The following is a 21,800-nucleotide window of genomic DNA, read 5'->3' on the forward strand; positions in this document are numbered from 1 at the left end:
CATGGAGGCCATGAACTCCCGAGCCGCCGTTGACGACACACCGGCTGATGGCAAGTTGAAATCCCCCATGACCATAAGCCTGGGGGTATCAACTGCCATCCCGGCTATCAACTCCAGCAACTCGGGCAGGGCTGTTGCCACGCAGCAAGGAGCCAGGTACGTGATCAACAAGCCCACCTGCATCCTACGCCCCCACTTCACGTAAAGGGATTCACAACCGGCTATCTGAGGAACAGTGGCCTCCATCGGCTCCAGACTCTCTCTAATAACCACCGCCACCCCTCCACCCCTACCTTGGGCCCTCGGCTGATGAAACACGATTGTTAAGTGAATCTGACTTATCCATTGACTTTGCTTGTCAGAAGATCTCAAAAGGGGTTCACATGACTCTGAGATACTGCAACCATCATAAATATGAGTCAGTTGCAAGCATCTGAATTTTGATCATGTGACATTGGGAATGCTGCACTGGTTGTAAATTTGAAAAATGGCCATAACTCACTTTTTTCAGTGCTGTTGTAACTTCGAACGGTCACTAAACGAACTGTTGTAAGTCGAGGACTACGTGTAATCAATTGTAGGCTTATTTTGAAGTGATTCCACTCAGTTCAGTGGGGGCAGACATCCTAGGAAATGTGCATGGGACTTTAGCCTTAATTTGATTATGACTTAAAGGAACCCTGAAGGTAATTTTTTAGGCTACAAATCTCATCCATGCAAATCAGCATGAGTAACAAAGAAGAACTGTGAGGGGAAAAAAATGTCCTCTCCTGCTTCTAAATTGTTGAATTACTTCCATACTCTTTAGTTGGCATAGGTATGAGCTACAGCATCATGGGAACAGGAAACCAATTCATCTGCCTGTCATCTGGTTTGGAAAGGCATTTTAAAAGTAGCTTTATAGAGGCTATTATAAATATTACATGTTGGTCAATTTCAGCCTCCCTTTTGCCCCTCCTCCCTGCCCATTACTTTTAACATTGTAATGAGAGTCACTTAGAAAATGACATGCATCTCTTTCAAGAAACTTTAAGAACCGTAACATATTTATAATTGTCAAGATACAGCCATTTTCAAATTTGCAATGTTTTGATCTGCAAAGTGCTAATTTGCTTGAACAGAACTTGTGACTGAGTGCAGGTTTCCAAAGATCTCCAGTCAGTACAAGAATACTAATTGATTGCCTTAAATAAGGAAGCTAGTTCTAATAGTGCTACACTTTGGTTTGAATTTTATTCTGGACCACTTCTCACTAAGACACAAGTCTCTTTTGAGTAATTTTTTATCAATGTGCCCTTCCTGATGATTTATTGCAGTAATACATCATTGGAGTGACAGCTGATTTTGATGATATATAGTCCAATACATCATCATAGCAACACCCTCATTTGGATTGTATATCGCATAAAAGTAAAATATACTATTTTTCATCCCTTCCCCTTTGGTCTGTTTGCAAGCTCAGCTAGTGGGAGGGTGGGAACTAGAAGGGAAGAGAAATTACAAAGAAGTGAATACTTCTCTTTGAAAAAAAAAATATTAATGGACTAAATTGCTGCAGAAGAGCTCAGAAAGTGGACTTGGAAGAATTGATGGTTTTGCTATGAAGCAGCTGTTTTCAAAATGGCAAGTGTCATGTATGGCAAACGGTTGTTTGATAGTTCGTTCTAGAAGGCTGAAATGAAAAGGTATCAAATAATTTGCAGGTGAAACATATGGCTGACATCACCATGAGATGAAATCTTAATCTGAAAGCAATTAGCATTCTTACAAGGACTTGAAGATTTTGTTTTGGGGTTTTTTAGCAAACATTTTGAAATGGCATCAGACTGAAGAAAATGCTTAAACGGAGGTAAAATGCCACTGACATTAAAACCTTGCTTGGAAGGTGAATTCACAAACAAGCAAGCAAACAAAGCAGAGATAAGGTTTGAATCCTAGCCATGGCCTGGATGCTGAAGAGTTGGAATGACTCTGTACATGAAATAGTATCAAGGGTGGGCTTCAAAAATTTTAGCAAACGGTTCTCTGCCCGGTTGCTGGGTGGGCGTGGCCGTGGTGGGTGTGGCCTAGCCAGATTTCTGCACCATGGTGGGGGGTGGGGTTTGCCCTCCCTGGGCTCTGGAGGCTTTGCTTGGACCACTGGGAGGGCAAAAATGGCTTCCCCAGGCTCTGGAGGCCCTCTGGAGCCTGAGCTTCAGGTAGGCCCATTTTTCGCCCTCCCTGAACTTCCGCGCACACCCTGCACTTACCTGCATCCAAAACGGGCCATGTGGGGATTCCTGGGAGGGGTGGAGGGGGGTGGGCGGGGACAGCCAGGAGTGGAATTTGAGGGTTCTCCAAATTGCACAAAATCTTAGCTAGAGATTCTCCCAAACCCCTGCGAACCCCCAGCAGCCCACCCCTGAATAGTATCCAACACTTCCTGGGAATATGATCCTATGAATTTCGAAGGACTTATTTCCAAATAAACATATTGGGAGGATTTTCCTTATCCCCCCCCCCCTCTTTAAATCATTCCTTGAATTGCTGGGACCCAGGCATTTTAAAAGGGCTTCTGCTCACCTTTTCATTCCCTGGTGCTAGATAGCCAACTCTTCAGAACATTTCTAAATAGTCTGTTCATAGTTGGATCCAAGCTTAAAATTACACAAGCTAGCTGTATTAAATGTTTGTTCTTTAGAAACAAGTATATCTTTTTGGCTATATGCATAAGCATGGAGATGATATTCTTATCCCAAAGACCTGTCATGACTATCTTTTGGCCACTATTCTGGTAGCAGTGACTCTAATGTTTCCAAGCCAGGCTACAATATGGAATCTCAAATTCTTCCTTACAGTCATTTCATTCTGCAGGTTTTTTGTTTTCCCCTTTGCTAAGATTAGTTCTGCTACGTTCTGAAGTTTTCAATAATCTTTGGCGACTGCAATTTTCATGCCTGGTCTTGGTTCATCAACGAAAAAAGTTCTAGACTCATAACCTTGGTAACAATCAGAGCTTAGGATACAGATAATAGTCCGATTTCAAAGGTCACTCTATGTGGAGGTTTGTTTTGTCGATCACCAAATCCACTACTGCTCTCCCTACCATCCATTGTCAATTTACTGAAACAGATGCCCCCTTTTAGCAAAATTGGGATATACGGTATAATTTGCTGTGTGTCAAAGCACCAAAATGATAAATTGGAGCTTGGCAACTTAAAAAAAAAACCACAGGGGAAGATAAATTAGAGTTCTCCTTTGTCTTGGGTGAGTCCTGAATTCTTTGATTTACTTAAATTAAGGCTTTGCCCTGATAAATATGCAGTTCAAAAATGTTAATGTTTAGATAAGACTATTGCAATTAGAGAACATTATCTGATTATGATTAAAAATGATAAGGCAAAATCATGTACCTGAATTTTAATGCTGTAAATCTGGAAGCAAACAGAATGGAATTTAGGATACAACTGTAGCATAGTGTATGCAAAAGTCCCCAAATTTAGTATTTGACAGTTCTAGGTAGTCTTTGAAAATCTCCCATCTAAAACTTTGGAGAGCTTCCACAAATAAATGTGTAGACCAAGTGGAATTAGTTTATGTACTTGCTGGGTGAAAGATAGCTTCTCAAGTATTGTAATGTTTGTGAAATCAGTGAGAACACTTCTCAGAAAGAGATTGACTTGTGTTTCCCAATACTGGGGCAAAACTGGAATATAATTTAAATTTTCCTTAAAGCTTTGAGGCTTTGATACTAAACCCTTTCCAAACCACAGATTCCTTTGCAAAGTTGGTAAATGTCACAAGATTTAAAATGTATTTTGAAAACGAAAAGAACGTTTTACCTCAGGATTCAAAATTTGAGCTGGCAATTATTTAAAGAGAATAGAAAGAGATTTGTAGTCAATATTCCCCTTCCCGTAATATACTGTAGATACATATATCTTCCAATTTCACCTCTAGTCGAATGGGGTGTTCAGATTTTGGAAGCAACATCAAGTCCTGCAGAGTTCCATTAAAAAAGATAAAAGTGGCACTGTTTAAAATACGCATACTACAAGCAGAACATTTTCTTTCAAACTATCTCCAGCTCATTTGAGATCAAACAAGCTAGAACAAAGATTTTTTTCCCCCTAGTGTTGGCTAGATTTTTGTTATTTTTTTTATTAATTACAGCTTTGAATGAATAATGAAAAAAGGAAGTGCCCCCCCACTATATTGGAAAGAAAGAAACCACTGTTCTAATGTTTAATATGTAACCCGCAAAATCAGGTTTGTTCTGTCTTTGATGAGACTAAAAATCCCTTGTCAAATGGAACATTTGAGCTACGGAGCCTTCTGTGATTAGAGCATAAATGTTTCAAACATCTCATCTATTTCGTATGATGCTGACTGTCAGCGTTTTTCCTTTCCACAATTTGATATAAATTTAGCTAATTCCTACTAAGACATAGGAATTATAAGTTTCAGGCTTGTTTCACTGTATTTTTCTGTTCGATATATTTGAAGTATTACATGCAGAAATTTGAACACACCCATCCAGAAATATTAACACTTGATGTTTCCCTTTATTGCTTTAATACACAAATACTTAAGAGAGAATATATTCATGGTGTGTAGTGTGACCTGTCCAGGGATACAATTTAGTATGATATGATGGTGTTCCATATTAGATGTGGACTGCGAGCAGATACAAGTGACTTAAATTCTATTGACTTAAATATGAAGTCAATAATGTCTGAAAATTTGAAAACCGGAAAACAAATGCAGTAATTGGAACAAAAATCTACAAAACAGACAGAAACATATATGTACATACATTTAGTTCACATGATCTGCTGATAATATTGCATGGTACAGTAATAAATAAAATTACATTAAAGTTATTTTTGCAAATAAGAAAATATATTAAAAAGCAAATACATTAAGAAGCTATATGTTATCTGTAATAGATAACATATAGACTTACATATTTATCTATGTCATGTTGATCAATTAGATTGTGACATTTCATTCAGCTTACCTAACTTTAAAACAATTAAGCATACAGTATACAGTAATATATCTCTAAGTAGTTTTAGTTGAAACTTCTATTGATAAAATGCTTGCTGAGATATGGGAAAGGAATTAAATTAATCAGATCACCGATGAAACATGGATTTCCTTTTGTCCTTGTATAATATTAACCCTTGTGCAATCAGCTTATTCTTATGGGATTAACACCAAATAGAAAACATGTTTTGAACAAGACACTCTTAACTCAAAACATTCTGCTTGTTAGAATAAAGTTCAAAATATTTCAAATGTTCTGCCTAGGGGAATTGAGAGCCAGAGTTTTTCAGGGTAAAGATGTTAGTTAAGTCAAGAAGCAATTGTCAGTCAGCTTCAAAGCTGAGACGAACAATGCAAAAACTCTTGTGCTGGAATTAAATAGTGGGTATAAAAGGGGAATTTCATCCTTTTTGTAATAAATGACAATTAACAATTTTAGTGACTTCTACTAAAAAATAAAGCATATAGATGCTTGACAGTGCTTTACAGCCCTCTTTAAGTGGTTTACAGAGTCAACATATTGCTCCCAACAATCTGGGTCTTCATTTTACCGAATTCAGAAGGATGGAAGGCTGAGTCCACTTTGAGCCAGTCAGAACTGAACTATTGACAGTCAGCAGAATTAGCCTGCAATACTGCATTCTAACCCTGTGCCACCGTGGCTCATTAGGCAATATGCAATAAAGATTATTTTCTAGTTGTCCCATCTCATGCTTTAAAAGCCTTAAGGCAAATACAAATCCAGATCTAGTCAAGCTGTACCACATGAGTATTCAGAAATACAGAGTATTCTGCCAAAATGTAGCCAATGCACTTGTCAGCTTGACTGTAATTTCCCTACCACATCAAAAAGAAAGCCATCACACTAGCTCAGGGATTAATATAATGGCTACTGATTTCCTGGGAACTCCACTAATCAACTATAAATCAACCAGCTTCTTGTCTCAGTATCAAATCAAATAGTCCAGGTAGCCTGGGCCAGGGGTCTTCAACGTTGGCAACTTTAAGACTTGTGGACTTCAACTCTTCAAGCTTTGCTGGCTGAGGAACTCTGGAAGCTGAAGTCCACAAGTCTTAAATTTGAAAAGGTTGGAGACCCCTGGCCTAGGGTTTCCCAATCTTCCCATGCTGCCTGGGGAACTCTGGGAGATGAAGTCCATGCACCTTAAAATTACCAAGATTGGGAACCATGGGCTTGACTATGAACCAGCAACTAAACAGGTAGACTGAACTTCCCACTTTTTGCTGTGGGAGTCCAGGATTTGACTACTTGCCAGACAGATTGCATGGGAATCTAAACAAATGTAATATGTTGAACATTCAGTCTGAGCTTTAGATTTCCTCAAAACCAGAAGAAACTTATATTTATATCCGCTATTGGTCCTGGAAAGTCACTGGGCAACTTGGGGCAAGCCATTCTCTCATAGTCTAATCTATCCCACTGTGTTGCTGATGCGAAGAAAAATAAAAAGAGGAAAAACCGATTTGCCCCAAGGAATACAAAACCTGCTTTTTCATTTAGATCCTGGCATGGAGCATTTTTTGAATCTGTTTGAAAGCAGGTGCATGCCTGGTAAACTATTGTGCAACAGGGAAGTTAGCATTCATGATGAAAGTGTATTATGCTATGCTCTACATGGTAGAGAGCTGTCTACAGAGGAATTATTGAGTCTGTCATTTGCACCTCTATAACTGTCGGGTTTGGTTCTGCAACCCAACAAGACAGACACAGACTTCAGAGGATAATTAGAACTGCAGAAAAAAATAATTGCTACCAACCTGCCTTTCATTGAGGACCTGTATACTGCACGAATAAGAAGAGGGCCGTGAAAATATTTACAGATCCCTCACATCCTGGACATAAACTGTTTCAACTCCTACCCTCAAAACAATGCTATAGAGCACGGCACACCAGAACAACTAGACACAAGAACAGTTTTTTCCCGAAGGCCATCACTCTGCTAAACAAATAATTCCCTCAACATTGTCAAACTATTTACTAAATCTGCACTATTATTAATCTTCTCATCGTTCCCATCACCAATCTCTTTCCACTTATGACTGTATAACTGTAACTTTGTTGCTGGTAATCCTTATGATTTATATTGATATATTGACCATCATTTGTGTTGTAAAAGTTGTACCTTGATGAAGGTGTCTTTTCTTTTATGTACACTGAGAGCATATGCACCAAGACAAATTCCTTGTGTGTCCAATCACACTTGGCCAATAAAATTTTTTATTCTATTCTATTCTATTCTATTCTATTCTATTCAAAAGTTATATACATGTGTGCTTTGAGGGAGGGACAAGTTCTTGTCTATGCTTGGGAGAAGCATGGGTGAAACACTGACTGATGTGGCTGCAGTTAGATAGAGTTGAGAAGTTCACATACACACACACACACACACCATTTCTCAAGGTTAGGCTTCTTCCATCCCTCATTACAAGGGGCTAGAAGCTTTAAGGGAAGTACTCCATTTGTCCAGGCTCCTGAAAGAAAGAGACTGACCAGCAGAGGCTCATCCCCAGCGATCTACAGCAGTATCCCAGTTGGTCATTTGGATACTCTCAGCTGCTTTGTAGCTTTGTACTTTGTAGGGGTTCCTACAAAGATGAAAAGGTCAAATTATCTTCCAAAGCACGAGAAGGCAAGACAAGAAACAATGGATGGAAACTAAGCAAGGAGAAAAGCAAGCTAGAACTAAGGACTAGTGTCCTAATTGTGAAAGCAACCAACCAATGGAATAGCTTGCCTTCAGAAGTTGCAGGTTGCTCCATCAGTGGAGAAGTTGTGCCATCACTGGAGACTTTCAAAAACAGATCATTTGTCTGAAATAATATAGGGCAGGGATGTCAAACTCAAGGCCCGTGGGGCAGATCTGGCCTGCGGGGTGCTTAGGCCGCCCTTGAAATAGTGAAGGACTGGCCCAAGATGCTTCTGTTAGTGAAAACAGAGCTTGGGAGGGCTGCACACGGCCCTCCTGTGCTCTGTTTTCACCGGCAGAGCTGCAGGACAATCCCCCCCACCAGTCCTGCTCAAGCCACCACAGATGCTCCTGACACAAGTGACATTGAGCTGGCCACACCCACCCCCACTACGCCCACTCAGCCCACTGAGGTTAAACATAACCCTGATGCGGCCCTCAATGCAATCGAGTTTGATACCCCTGTGTAGATATAGGGTCTCCTATTTGAGGAGGGGGTTGGACTAGAAGACCTCTGAGATCCCTTCTAACTATTATTCTATGTTCTACTTGACTGGTGGTTTTTTTTAATTTCTTTTTTTATTTATTTTTCATCAAACATATTTTATGACAGATACAAGTGTAAACATAATTATAAATACATGTAAAGGATATGAATAAAAGAAAACATTAGGACAGGGATGGTAGGCATGCTGGTGTGTTTATGCATGCCCCTTACAGACTTCTTAGGAATGGGGTAAGGCCTACAGTAGACAGTCTGAGGTAAACACTTTGGGGATTTGGGGAAGAAACCACTGAGTCAGGTAGTGCATTCCAGGCATTGACAACTCTATTACTGAAGTCGTACTTTCTGCAGTCTAGTTTGGATCGGTTTACCAGGAGTTGTGTCTATTGTGTGCTCTTGTATTGTTTTGGTTGAAGCTGAAGTATTCATTGGCTGGTAGGACATTGCAGCAGATGATTTTATGTACTATGCTTGGGTCAGACCAAAGATGGCGAAGTTCTAAGTTGTCTAAGCCCAAAATTTCGAGTCTGGTAGCACAAGGTATTTTGTTGTGAGCAGAGGAATGGAGGACTCATCTCTGGACTCGTTCAATTGTATTAATGTCTGATATGCAGTGTGGGTTCCAGACATCCCAACTGGTAACATCCCAACTGGTAGTTGAGCCACAGCCTGGCTTTTATGTCCATAAGCAGTCTGGGTAGCACATCTTACCCCAGCCATGCCTTTAGCCTAAAAACAGAAAGCCTATTCAGAGTATGTGTGAGTGAGAGGGAGAAGAGGAAGAGACAGTGAACAGGCGAGAGAGCAGGAAGCAATGAAGTACAAAAAGGAACAGACAAACAAGAAGGGTGAGAATCAATTGCCAGTCCCAACGAATAGTTTCAACTTGGCTTAACTGCCTGGAGCTTAGCTGGAGAGTTCATCTGGATGCTCAGCCACAACATTGCTTAAGAATACAGCTTGCAGCTTGGGTGGGAGCAATCACATATAGAACCTAATTTCAATGAACGCAAGAAGTTTTTTTCCAATTAAAACTTTTTATTAGTGTATCAAAGTATAAAATACAAAGAAAAAGATCATGGGAAAGTAAGAAGTGAGGAAGGGAAAAATAGGGGGTAAAGTGTAAAGGGAGAAAAAAAAGGAAAAAAGTGCCCCAACTTCCGACTCTCTTCGGCAGAGTCAAAGGTAACAGCATCACAACTACAACCTTTTGCTTTTACACAGCAATATGTACAAGCCATGTCTATAACTATAAGCCTGTCTAATTTACAAAAACAGAATCAAAGTTTCATTTTTTTTCTCCTCATTGTAAACACAATATCCGGAAGCAATTTTGAACTAAAGACAAAATTCAATGTAATCTCTTATTTGAATAAAAGAAACATTTTAACCATCTCAACAACAAGGTGTTGTATATATCTCCAATCATAAATAAAAAGAACCTCAAATCTGCATCAGCATTGATAATCTGTTGAGATAACTAATATTTCTGCTACACTGTTGTGAAGATTATTAATACAATATTGATACATTATTCATCTTTGGCATTCATATGCGCTCTAGCATGCTGATGCTAAATGTTGATATAATGTCTGGCCACCCTGTTTATTCTGACAAAGTGGGCATCTGATAGGATCCAGGAAGTGCCAATGGTGAATAACAGAAGTTCAGTGTACTTTGTGATAGGAGTTGAACATTTTGGCAAAGCCCCTCCCTCTAGAATGGAGCTTGGCTGAGGAACTCTGGGAGTTGAAGTCCACAAGTCTTGAAGTTGCCAAGGTTGGAGACCCCTGCCCCAGAGGTTCATTTTGCCCCTATCCTGGCCTTGTTGAAACAAGTCCTTTAAATCTAGCTTTTCTCCCAGCTCTTTGATAAGTTGAATGGTGGGCCCTTTGTAGGTGTACCTGTGGTTATGAAGATGTGACTGATACCACCCACTCGGACGACTGATTGGTCAAAATTCAGGGGAAAAAACCCAGCCCAATCACAGGCCACAAAACAACCTGATTGCCCTGTTTGACAGAATCAGAAGAGTCGAACTGCCATATTTTGTTTCATACCCAGAACAATGCCAGACCTCTTAAACAATGCGATTTGGTTCAGATCAGAATTCTCAAACCAACTATTTCAAAGTTAAAACAGGTTGTGCGTTTCTACTTTTTCAAGACTTTTACAGAACATTGCTGAGAATAATTTAAACGATAAGACTTGCTGGTAGAGGCCCACATGCAGAATGCTTCCCAGTCACTTTATAAGGCAGAACAGCTCAGTGATCATAGTGCATAGATGTTCCATGATGGTGATCCAGAACTCTGAAATATCAAGTCCATCATGCAGAGTACCACATGGGTATCACTTTTTCGCTATATTCACATGGAATTTCAATCTAATGTTGCAACTGACGTATTTATCTGAAGTTTAATCTTCATCAGAAGTATGGATATATAACATGGCAATTTAGCTAGGCAGAAAATAAGGGTATTTTGAAAGGAGTAGCAAAATTTCTTGGCAAGTCCAACCCATTTACCACTGTGATATTTAACTTTGCCCTAACAAGCATTTATTCTTAAAATCAGGTCTCGGTTCACGAAAGCACATCCATAGAAGCACGTTGCCCTTTTCGACGGGATGCCTTTCAAGCAAGATCCATAGGTTATTACCAGACTGTGATAAGCAGATAAGGCGAAATTATATATTACCTTTTATAAGGGCAATTTTGCATGGTAAATATGTAGCCTGCAGCTTTGCTGGGGGAAAAAAAGTGCAAGCCATAGAAATGTAATTGTCCGTATTGGGAAGTATGCAATAAGCAAAATGCAGGTTAAATATTGATTCGAATATATATGGACGTGAGTTGATAATTACAGTGTAACCCCACTGAACTTTTAGAGGGACATTCGCCTGTGTGTAAATGTATGTGTATGTGAGAAAGAAAGGGAGATCAGGAGAAGATTTCTGTATTGTGCAAATGACAGAATTATTTCTGCAAGGCAAGGATGCTTTCAGAAAACGGGTATATATTGTACGAAAGTACGCAGATCACCCAAGTTGTTTCTGTGCCCTAATTTATTCATTAGCAGAATTCAACACTATGTTTTTGTCAGCAAAAAATAACAAACAAATAGGATGGTGATTTTTTTCCCCCTGCTCCTGCCCCTGCATCTTTTTTGCATAGCTCCAATAGCCACTTCGGAGCCTCAACTCCAAACCCTGGTAGTTGGTTTTCAAAATTCAGAAAGAGTTATGAAGTGGGGAAAGGATGATTTTCCTGTGGAGCGAGCATATTATTCTTTACACAATGCTGAATTCTGTTAAGTGTGATCCCTGATGTAAGTGCACACAGATCAAATGTAGTTCATGAACCCTACAAAGACTGTTTGCCTTTGGTATCGAGAGTGTTAGGCAAAGATGGTCTAACAGAGTAACTGAGTGGGAAGGGACTTTGGAGGTCTTCTAGTCCAACCCCCTGCTCAAGCAGGAACCATTTCAGACAAATGGTTATTCAATCTCTTCTTAAAAATCTCCAGTGCTGAAGCAGCCACAATTTCTGGAAGCAAGTAACTTGGTACAAGTAGTTTTCTACATTCAGTGAAATGTCTCCAGTGTGCTTGAATGTAAAGCAACCACCACAAATCCCTTTTAATACTTTTTGATGGACTATCACAAAATTAAAAAAAAAAAAAACAACCCACAAACATATGTAATCTTCTCTTCTAGCCACACTACCCCCTTCCAATTGTCATCGCACAAAGCCAATTGGAAGGAAGACCTTGCACAATGAATAGGAGAATAGGGAATAGGGACAGAAAAGATAGACTTGTATTGCTGCACTGCAAGATGTTGTAGTATGCGTTGCTTAAAGTCAGCTGGAAAATAAACGAATTGGGTTGTGTGTGTGTGTGTGTGTGTGTGTTTTACTGACCATAACTTTAATGGTGGTGTGCCAAATGAGTAAGGGTTCCTATTCCACTGGAAAGCCTCCTGGAATTTATTTCCAAGTCTCCAAATAGGCAAGTGTGCATATTGACTCATTGTTTGCCTTATTTCCTGTTTTAATTGAGTGTCAAAGGTTATAAATTGCTATTAGAGTAAGACATGAGTGGCACCAGAGGTCAGGGACTCTCTGGCATTCGATTAGAGCCATAAAAACCAAATAGTATGATAATTTCACCTGCTCTAACCCCAATTTTTCCAAGATGGTCTAGACATTGACCTTATTGTTTGACTGCCATTGACTCTGTAAACTGCAGCCACCCAAACGCTGCTTACTAAACAGAAATGTGCCCTCTGCGACCATGATGGGAAATAAAACAATAAAATACAAATAGCGATTCAAAGGAGAGACTAATCCAGGTGACAGAAAATGATGAAATAATGTCTCTGTTGTCGATTGGTCTGACTGGTTTACCACAGAAGCAATTTCTTTTATCTATCTCAATTGCGTGTGTTTATCCCCCCCCCCACACTCCCCACCCCATCATCTGCCTCTCTCTCTCTCTTTCTTTCTCTCTCTCTCTCTGTCAATCGAGGCAGATGCGATAAATTTAGCAGGTCTCGAAGCTGGTTTATTTCTGTCCTCAACTTTTGTGTGGCAAAAGAGAAGATTTTGCTAGATGCTCAATAACAATTGAAAGGAAAAAGACCCTCCTTTCCAACGAGTCCATAATGAGATGCAACTTCAGGAGCAAATAATGCTCTAGCAAAGTTGTAACAAATGTCCTTCTAAAAGAGGAAAACCCCTCTGTACTAATGAAAATCTGATATATTTTTTTCACTCCCTTCAATCCTAAGCATGTTTTCCCAGAAATAAATATTACTTGTGGAACAAGACTTATTTCCTATGAAGTGAATTTAGGACTGCAGACTCCTCCTGGGATTTTTGTAGAATTAGAGATAAATTACTTTTTGAGCACATTTAAATTTTTCAGTTCGTCAAATTTTCAGGCAAAGACATTGGATGTAATATGTTTTTGAACTGTCCATGAAGGCTAAAACATTTGAAGAACGGTTGCAGGAATGGGTATGTCTAGTCTAGTGAAAAGAAGGACTAGGGGTGATGTGATAGCAGTGTTCCCATATTTGAGGGATTGCCACAAAGAAGAGGGGAATCAAGAGACTGGACAACCACATTTAGAATAGTATAGGGTCTCCTGCTTGAGCAGGGGGCTGGACTGGAAGATCTTTAAGGTCCCTTCCAATTCTGTTATTCTGTTCTGTTATGAATAGGACAAATTCTCTAATCCTCTCAAGGAAAGGAGTCCTATTTGTTCCCTATGACTATCATTAATGATGAGTCTTGATGAACGTATCTTTTCTTTTATATACATTGAGTCTCAATGTGAAATCTAATTTTTTTTTGCTACCGGTTCTGTGGGCGTGGCTTGGTGGGGGTCATGTGACTGGGTGGGCGTGGCTATGTAACCATGTGACTGGAGGATCAAAAGACAGAAACTCACTAACAATGCCCTGCTGGAGCAGGGTTGGACTAGATGACCTCCAGGTCCCTTCCAGCCCTGGATTATCCTCTGAAACTGCGTCTAGTGCCAGGTTTGTACTCCTTCCTTCCTCTCCTCCCTCCTTCCTTCCTTCCCTCCCTCCCTCCCTCCTTTCTTTCTCTCTCTCTCTCTCTCAAAAATGAAACCTCCCCACACCCTGTTTTCCTACCTGAAGCCTGCTAGCCAAACCAAAAAATGGGGGGGCAGTCCTCCCAGCAGGCTTCCCTGAAACCTGTTGGGAGAAAAAATGGATCCCTTCCCCCGTTTTTTGATTTGGCTAACAGGTTTCCCTGAAGCCTGAAGCCTGCTGGGAGGAAAAACGGACTAACTCCCCCACCCAGTTTTTGGCTAGCACCCAGCTGAGCCGCGTGATCATCAGAGTTTTTTTTTTACTTTTAAAAGCATTTTTTTGGCCAAAGAAAAAAATGCTTTTAAAAGTAAAAAAAACCACAAAAAACTTCTGATGATCACGCGGCTCAGCTGGGCATTGTGGGGGGGGGCAGGGATTTTTGCTACTGGTTCTCTGAACCACCCACCACCATCGCTACCAGAACGGGCGATCCGGTCTGAACTGGGAGATTTCACCCCTGCATTGAGAGCCTTTGAACCAAGACAAATTCCTTGTGTGTCCAATCACACTTGGCCAATAAAGAATTCTATTCTATTCTATTCTAGCAGTAATTATTAAAGGAAAGGCATCCAATTCATGCATACTCCTTGGCGCCTCATAAGGTCTTATTAAAAGTAAACTAATTCCAAACAACAACAACAACAAAGAAAAATAGAAGATTGTTCCACTTGACTCTAATAACTATGCTTGCATCTTCCATTTTCTTGAAATTGTTCTATGGCAATATCACTTTAGCTCAGGGGTATCCAAACTTCGCAAGTTTAGGACCTCTGGGGAATTCTGGGAGCTGAAGTCCACAGGTCCTAAACTTGCCAAGCTTGGACACCCCTGCTTTAGCTGGATAATGAATTTGGCTGAAAATCGTGACTTGTCCAAATGAATTTGTGAAGATAATTCTTCCTAATCTGACTTCAACTCTTTTTGCACTACTAGGAGATGCCAACTCTAGAGCTGAATACATTTCCATTTCATTTATTTATAAAATTATTTATTCAGATTTACAAGTAGAATCAGAGGAAAGGCAAGGGGAAAATAAAAGCAAAAATGTTGTAAAATGGCTTACAAACTTCAAAATAATAGTGATATAAATCTACACATTAGGGTAGCTTTTATTTAGGTAAAAGTTTTGTCAATATTAAATCAATATTAAAGTTGGGCTATTATGCATTAAGAACTGTAACCAGCATGACTCAAATAAAAATTATAAATTGAAATTTTAAAAATTTCAATAATTTGAAATTTTAAATAATTTCTGCCTAATTTAAGAAATTTTAGCAAAGTCAATCATAAAGAGATTAAATATTAAAATCTTATATTAGGAAAAATTCAAACTGTGGATGTAGAACAAAACTATAGTTATACTCAAACATGATTTCCCCATTGAATTACATTGAATTATCAATATGAATTATCATATTGATTTTTCAGACTTGAATTTGCCTGCTGTGATAAATAGCTTTGTGGTGCAGCCCATCAAACAGGTGGAGCTTTCTCCGGAGTAATTTGGCAGCTCTCCTTTGCTCTTGTCTTTTTTCTGCCCTGTGTGCTCTCGGATACAACATGGAAGGCAGCTCTTCCTCTTCACTGACTTGCAAACTGTCCCCAGCTGAAGTCCTCCATAAATCTCTTTCGGCCAGAGTTCAGAGTCATTTATTAACCCAGTTTCTGATATGCCAGGAATGAGCTCATCCTCTCTCAAGCTGGCCTGTGAGGAAGAGTCAGAGGAGTCATTCAAGGGAGACATCACAACTCTTGACTTTGACTCTGACTATGGATCCCAGATTGGCTGAAAAACCTTCTGTAATGCTTTGACTCTTGGACTTACTTTCACTACTTTTCTGCCTGCTGCTTTTGATTTGGAAAGTTTAGGAGTTTAGTAAGCCTGACTTCTGGGACTTCTTTTCTGCTGGTTTGTGGATGTGTCTGTGTTCATACTTTCCCTGCCATTTGGGCATTTGCTTTAAAAGAATATTGGTAAAATTAGCAACTGCCTCTTGCGTGTGTTGGATCTGGGCCAGGAGAAAATGGTTGGCCACTGAAATTTGTTATTGTGAGTTTTGACTAAGTAAAGATACACGTGGTCATAATTCCTCTGGTTTCCAGCATATTCCTCTGTGGTCTCTTCCCATAATCCTAAAAGTTTTAACCAAAAATTTTCTACTATTGACCTCACCCCATTCCTAAGAGGACCATAAGGGGCATGCATAAGAGCACAAACGTGCCTACCGTTCCTGTCCTATTGTTTTTCTTTTCTTCTTCCTATATATATATATATATGCTTATACCTCCTTATATTTACTCATATATGTGTTTATATACTATATAATCTTTTTGTATGATATCTACATATATTGTTGTGACAAATAAATAAATAAATAAATAAAATAAAAAATAAAATAAATAAATATCCAAATAATCTAGATTAGTGTTTTTCAGACTTGGCAACTTTAAGATGTGTGGACTTCAACTCCAAGAATTTCTTGGCCATCAATTCTGGGAGTTAAAATCCATAACATTTTAATATTTTGCATTGCCACGTTGGCCACTAGTCTTACTTAAGAATCTTAAGTAAGATTCTTTTGGCCCACAATTCCAAAGGTTTTCTTAGCTGAACAGTGGCTTGGAAAAAGAAATAGTGAAATACATTTGTAAGCTAACTCACAGGGTACAATTTATTCAACACTAAATCCTACTTAGGACAATGGATAGCATAGGAATCTAAATTTAGGCCCCCATCTTATTCTCTCTAATCTGGGAGTAAGCACCATTGAATTCGATAGACATGTAAAAGATCACCCTGCTAAGATGATTTTGAGAAATGAAAGGAGGATAAAGAAGTTAAAAGGCCCCTCATAATCTATTTTTACTGAACTGCAATATAATAATGTATATAAAGTTTCATAAGTGCGTATTTGACATGTTGGTATTTAATTTGCGGTATTGATATCTCATGACAGTATTGTTAGAAATGTACCCTGAGAGCACAGTTTTACGAAGGGGTTCAGAAATAAATCTGGCTATTTTTAAAGGTTTTGTATTAATCTAAATTTGTATAGGATTGCAGCCTCGGTTGCATACGCTTTGTATAAGGTACAGTGGAATATTAATAGCAGTGTGTGTGAGAGAGAGCGAGGGAGATGAACAGAAGGGGAAAAAGAAGATTTTGCATTTGAAAGTGAAAAAAAGGAAAAAAAGATATCTATAAGAAACAAAAAAAGAACAACATCTGTAAGGGGTGCTATTGCTACAGTGGTCAGTAAAGTGGTTCATCCTCTTTCATCTCCTCTGATATTAGTATCCATGGAAACCTCATCTAATGGTCTCTACATCAGTCTGGAAAGCAGGTAGGGCCCTCTGAAGAGTGACTGCATTAAAGGAATTCAATCCTCTGCAAAGAAGGTCAGCTCTTGAAAGCCTTCAAGAGCTTTGCTGCGTAAGAAAGCTGGAGAGCTATAAATCCTTAGAGTCTTTGCTAAGGAGTTTAAGCTTCTGAGCATCACATCAGCATGCTGTAATACTGGGGAGCAGAATGAAAAGCCTCCCTTCCTTCTCCAAATGCTGTTGGCTACGGGGCGCTTCCCTCCCCCTGCCCCCCCAATGACTAAAATACTAAGGGAAAAGATGACTTAAATCAAAATGAGTAGGAGACAGTGGTGACATTCAAATTTTTCCCCTACCGGTTCTGTGGGCGTGGCTTGGTGGTGGGATCCTGTGATTGAGTGGGCGTGGCCAACTTGATGTCACTCACAGCCACGCCCACTCAGTCACATGCCCTCCACCAAGCCTCTCCCACAGAACCCGGTAGGAAAAAATGTGTGTATGAGCACCAGAAGGGCTCAGCCTCATAGTGAATGCTGCGGCAGAGAGAAGCTGAACTTTTCTCCCTCCATTCACAGTGGAGTTGCTGCTCCCCTTATGGTCCCCCTCTGGCCCACTCCTTCCCGGGGACTACCTTAAAGAGACAGGCTACAGCAGCTCCGCTGTGAATGGAGGGAGAAAAGTTCGGATTCTCTCTGCTGCAGAATTTAACACTGAATGGGTTGAGCAGCCGGAAGGGGCAAGTGAGCAGCCGGAAGGGGTGAGCAGTGAGCAGGTGAGCGGATGGGATGGGCGGGGCCAACTAGGGGTGGTTTTAACCGGTTCGGTGAACTGATTCAAATCATCCCTACCGGTTTTCCCGAACCGGTCCAAACCAGGCAAATTTCACCCCTGGTAGGAGAGGACAAAGAAAGATGGACATAATGTAGATTAGAAGGAAAAGTGGGAAGATCAGATAGGTTTCTGAAGGAGATGAATTTGCAGGAATTACAAACTTAAGTCAAACCTTTGAAATAATGGCATACTTACTGGGTACCTATCTTCCAAGAAATGTAAATTGTTGCAACAATCAACTCTTTTCCCCCCCCTTCATTTTGGTATGCAAAATCATGGGATCTTTATACGGGTGACTATCAAAACAACTTCATTTCCAAGCCCTCAGTGAAACCTGTGGCATACTTGAACTTTAGAAGGAATAGATACAATGACAAATGATCCGATTGTCTACCACTATACCTTTGCTCTATTTGGTCCTTCAATCAGTAAGGTGAGTGTTTTGCCACAATAGGCAGAGGTAAGTTGTCAATCGCAAGACTGCCATGGTGGCACAGTGGTTAGAATGCAGTATTACAGGCTAACTCTGCTGACTGCCAGCAGTTCGATTCTCACTGGCTCAAGGTTGACTCAGCCTTCCATCCTTCCAAGATCAGTAAAGCGAGGATCCAGATTGTTGGAAACAATAAGACACAGGCTAGTAGAGCAAACATGGTGATGAAGAGATAGAGCTATGGAGTCCTCATACTAATTGCCACATGGGTCATCATAAATCTTTCAAGGTTATTGGTGAGAATGAGAACTTCAAGGTCATGCACTGGGTCTCACTTCTCTGTTGGCAGTGCAGGTAGTCCTCAACTTAGAACAGTTCATTTAGTGACCATTCAAAGTTACAACAGCACTGAAAAAAGTGACTTATGACCATTTTTCACACTTACGACCATTGCAGCATCCCAGTGATTTACATTCGGCTTCTTGACTACTGACTCACATTTATAACGGCTGCAATGTCCCAGGGTCATATGATCACCTTTTGTGACCTTCTGACAAGGAAAGCAGATTCACTTAACAACCGTATTACTAATTTAACAACTGCAGTGATTCACTTAACAAATGTGGCAAGAAAAGTCATAGAATGGGGCAAAACTCACTTAACAATATAAATTTAGGCCTCAATTGCACTCGTAAACCGAGGACTACCTGTATTAAGTGGATACTCTGGATTTTCTTCTTTTTTCTTCTGGATTTTTTCCTGTTCATTCAGCAACTTTTCACTGTTCTATTTCTCATAATATAAATATGGAGGTTCTATATTTCTTATCCTTCACTTTTCCCCCCAACTATCTTATGCAAACACTGCATGGCATTGTTTTCCTTATGCTACATCCCTTCTACTCCTTCTGCTTGAGATATTTGTATGGTGTCAATCCAAATAGCTAAGCAATATGGCAAGGCTTCATTTATTTCTATACAACTCAACAACCGTGGCTGAAATTTGTGTTCTATGAATGTGAGAAGAAAAAGCAGCTTTGTTGAATTGAACTCAACCATCGCCAATATTTTAACGCTAGCATTTGCATTTGTTTGTGTGTCTCCCTTCATAACCTCCATGGCATCAGAAATTAACTTCTCCCAAAGAAATGCTTGAGGACCTTCTAATGTTTTAATGACAGGTAGGGTGTGTGCACAATAGCTATTATTGTCCTCTTAGTGTCATTAATATCAGACAGTGCACAGACTGCATTGGCATATCTTTGCTCAATAATGAAGCTCCTGTCAAAACATGATCTTCTAATTAGCATCATGCAGCCAAATGTTCGTGTTCTCATTTATAAGTGCATGGAAAAGGCATGGATTTGAAAATAAGCCACCTCTGCAATATTCTCCTTTTCTTTACTTTATAACTTCCTGCATCTAAACCAACAGGGATAGGTGAGAGAGTCAAGGTGAAGTTAACATGTTTTGGTGAGGAGGCGAAAATGGTTCAACTGGAAATCTGGCTTGTGGTGCCTCCCGCTAATAAGCATTTCATTGTGTCCATTATAATACATTAACCTTGTATCGGAAGTGTTATGAGCAGAGTTGGTGTGAAGAAGCCAAACAGTAACTTAAATTATTAAATGTGTGAATGCTGAGATAGGGAGTTGTATAAACAAGCAGAACTAGTGGAGAAGCAATTTGTTGAACCAATTGCCTTGTTTCAGAGAAATAGGTCCTTTTGCAATAGTTTTATTAGACCTAAATTAGGTCTGTGGGATCCTTGGTGCTCTCTTGGTAATTTTCTTGCAGAAATTTCATTACCAAACTAGGTAACATCATCAATGCTAGAAGGGAGTGAGGATTGCTTTTATTTTTATATACTAATGAAAAATAAGAGGAAACCCCACTCCCTTCTAGCATGGATGATATTACCTAGTTTGGTAATAAAACATCTGCAAGAAAACCACCAAGCCCAGAGAGCACCGATGACCTTACAGTTCAACCCTGAGATACAAATATTCTTCTCTCTCAAAATTAGGTCTTTTCTTGATGTTAGAAAATCAGATAAACTTTTATTATTTATGCATTTTAATATTCTGTGTAAGTTTCATCATAGTTATTGCAAAATATTAGTTATAATTCATCTTTGTTCTTTTTATCTTCCAGGAATTTTTTTTATTTTTTGTTCTATTTGGCCCAGCCTCATAATTCTGATTGAAGTACCCAGTTTGGAGCTCTTATGGTTTAAAGCAGGGAAGGATAACCTGTGCTTTTCCAGATGTTGATGAATCACAACTTTGGATAACCCTGACCCTGTAGTCTAATAGTGAACAACATGGAGGACAGTGGTAAAAGTTTTCAGGTCACAATTTGCCTATCCTTGATTTTTAAAAAAGGTAAAGGTTTCCCTTGTCCAGTCATGTCCAATTCTAGGGGGAGGTTCCTATCTCCATGTCCTAGCTGAGGGAGCCAATATTGTCTGAAGATGCTTCCATGGTCATGTGGACAGTAGAAATTACTACCTCACTTGGAACGGTGGGCTTTGTGTGCATCATATCAAATAAAGTTTTTAATAAACAACAACAACGAAAAAGGCTTCATGAAAGATCCTGAAGACAATTTAGTCTGAAACTGACAATTGTTTGTTTACAAGAACTTTGGCCAAATGGCTGTTTTTTCTTCAGGATACTTTGCTCAGGGGTTTGTAATTGGTCAAGCTGAACATATGCCTACTGTGTTCAGTGTGCCAGAGACTAAACCTGTTGTATTTAGTAGCTAAGAAGGAGGTATGGTGTGGTCCTAATAAACTATCTACCTTTTTGATGGGGTACTTTTAAACGATGCAGAGCGTTACCCGGATGAATTTCAGAAGAGAATCACAGATCGTTCTGATCCTTAATTACCGCAAAAGTTGACTTGCGTTGTTTGCATTTAACATGTGTATTTGTTAATAATTTCCATTTAAAAGGGGGAAAAATCTGACTTGGGTATATGGCATTAAACAGATTTGAACACATAAAGCATCTTTTTATGGGGCTATTTAGAGCCATCAGTAAAATGATCTGCACGTGACACATTTATTTCTTTATAGGGGACAAGGGACTTTTCTGGATTTCCATTTAGAAAATGGAAAATATGTATTTTTAACAACAGATTTTTTTTAATTGAAGGGATGGGAATTGTTTCTTCCAAAGCCTCATATAAACAACCAATGTTTCATTCTTCCGGCAATATTACAACCTTCATAGTGTGTCCTTGGTGAGGATTTTTGTTCTCTTTTTCTTTGCAGTTGTAATAGCTCTATGCTGCCCAGAACCTCTTCTAGTTTGCATTTCCCCTTCATGTTTGCTACTGGATACGTC

The sequence above is a fragment of the Ahaetulla prasina genome, chromosome 2 (genome assembly GCF_028640845.1).
Source record: "Ahaetulla prasina isolate Xishuangbanna chromosome 2, ASM2864084v1, whole genome shotgun sequence".
Classification (NCBI taxonomy): domain Eukaryota; kingdom Metazoa; phylum Chordata; class Lepidosauria; order Squamata; family Colubridae; genus Ahaetulla; species Ahaetulla prasina.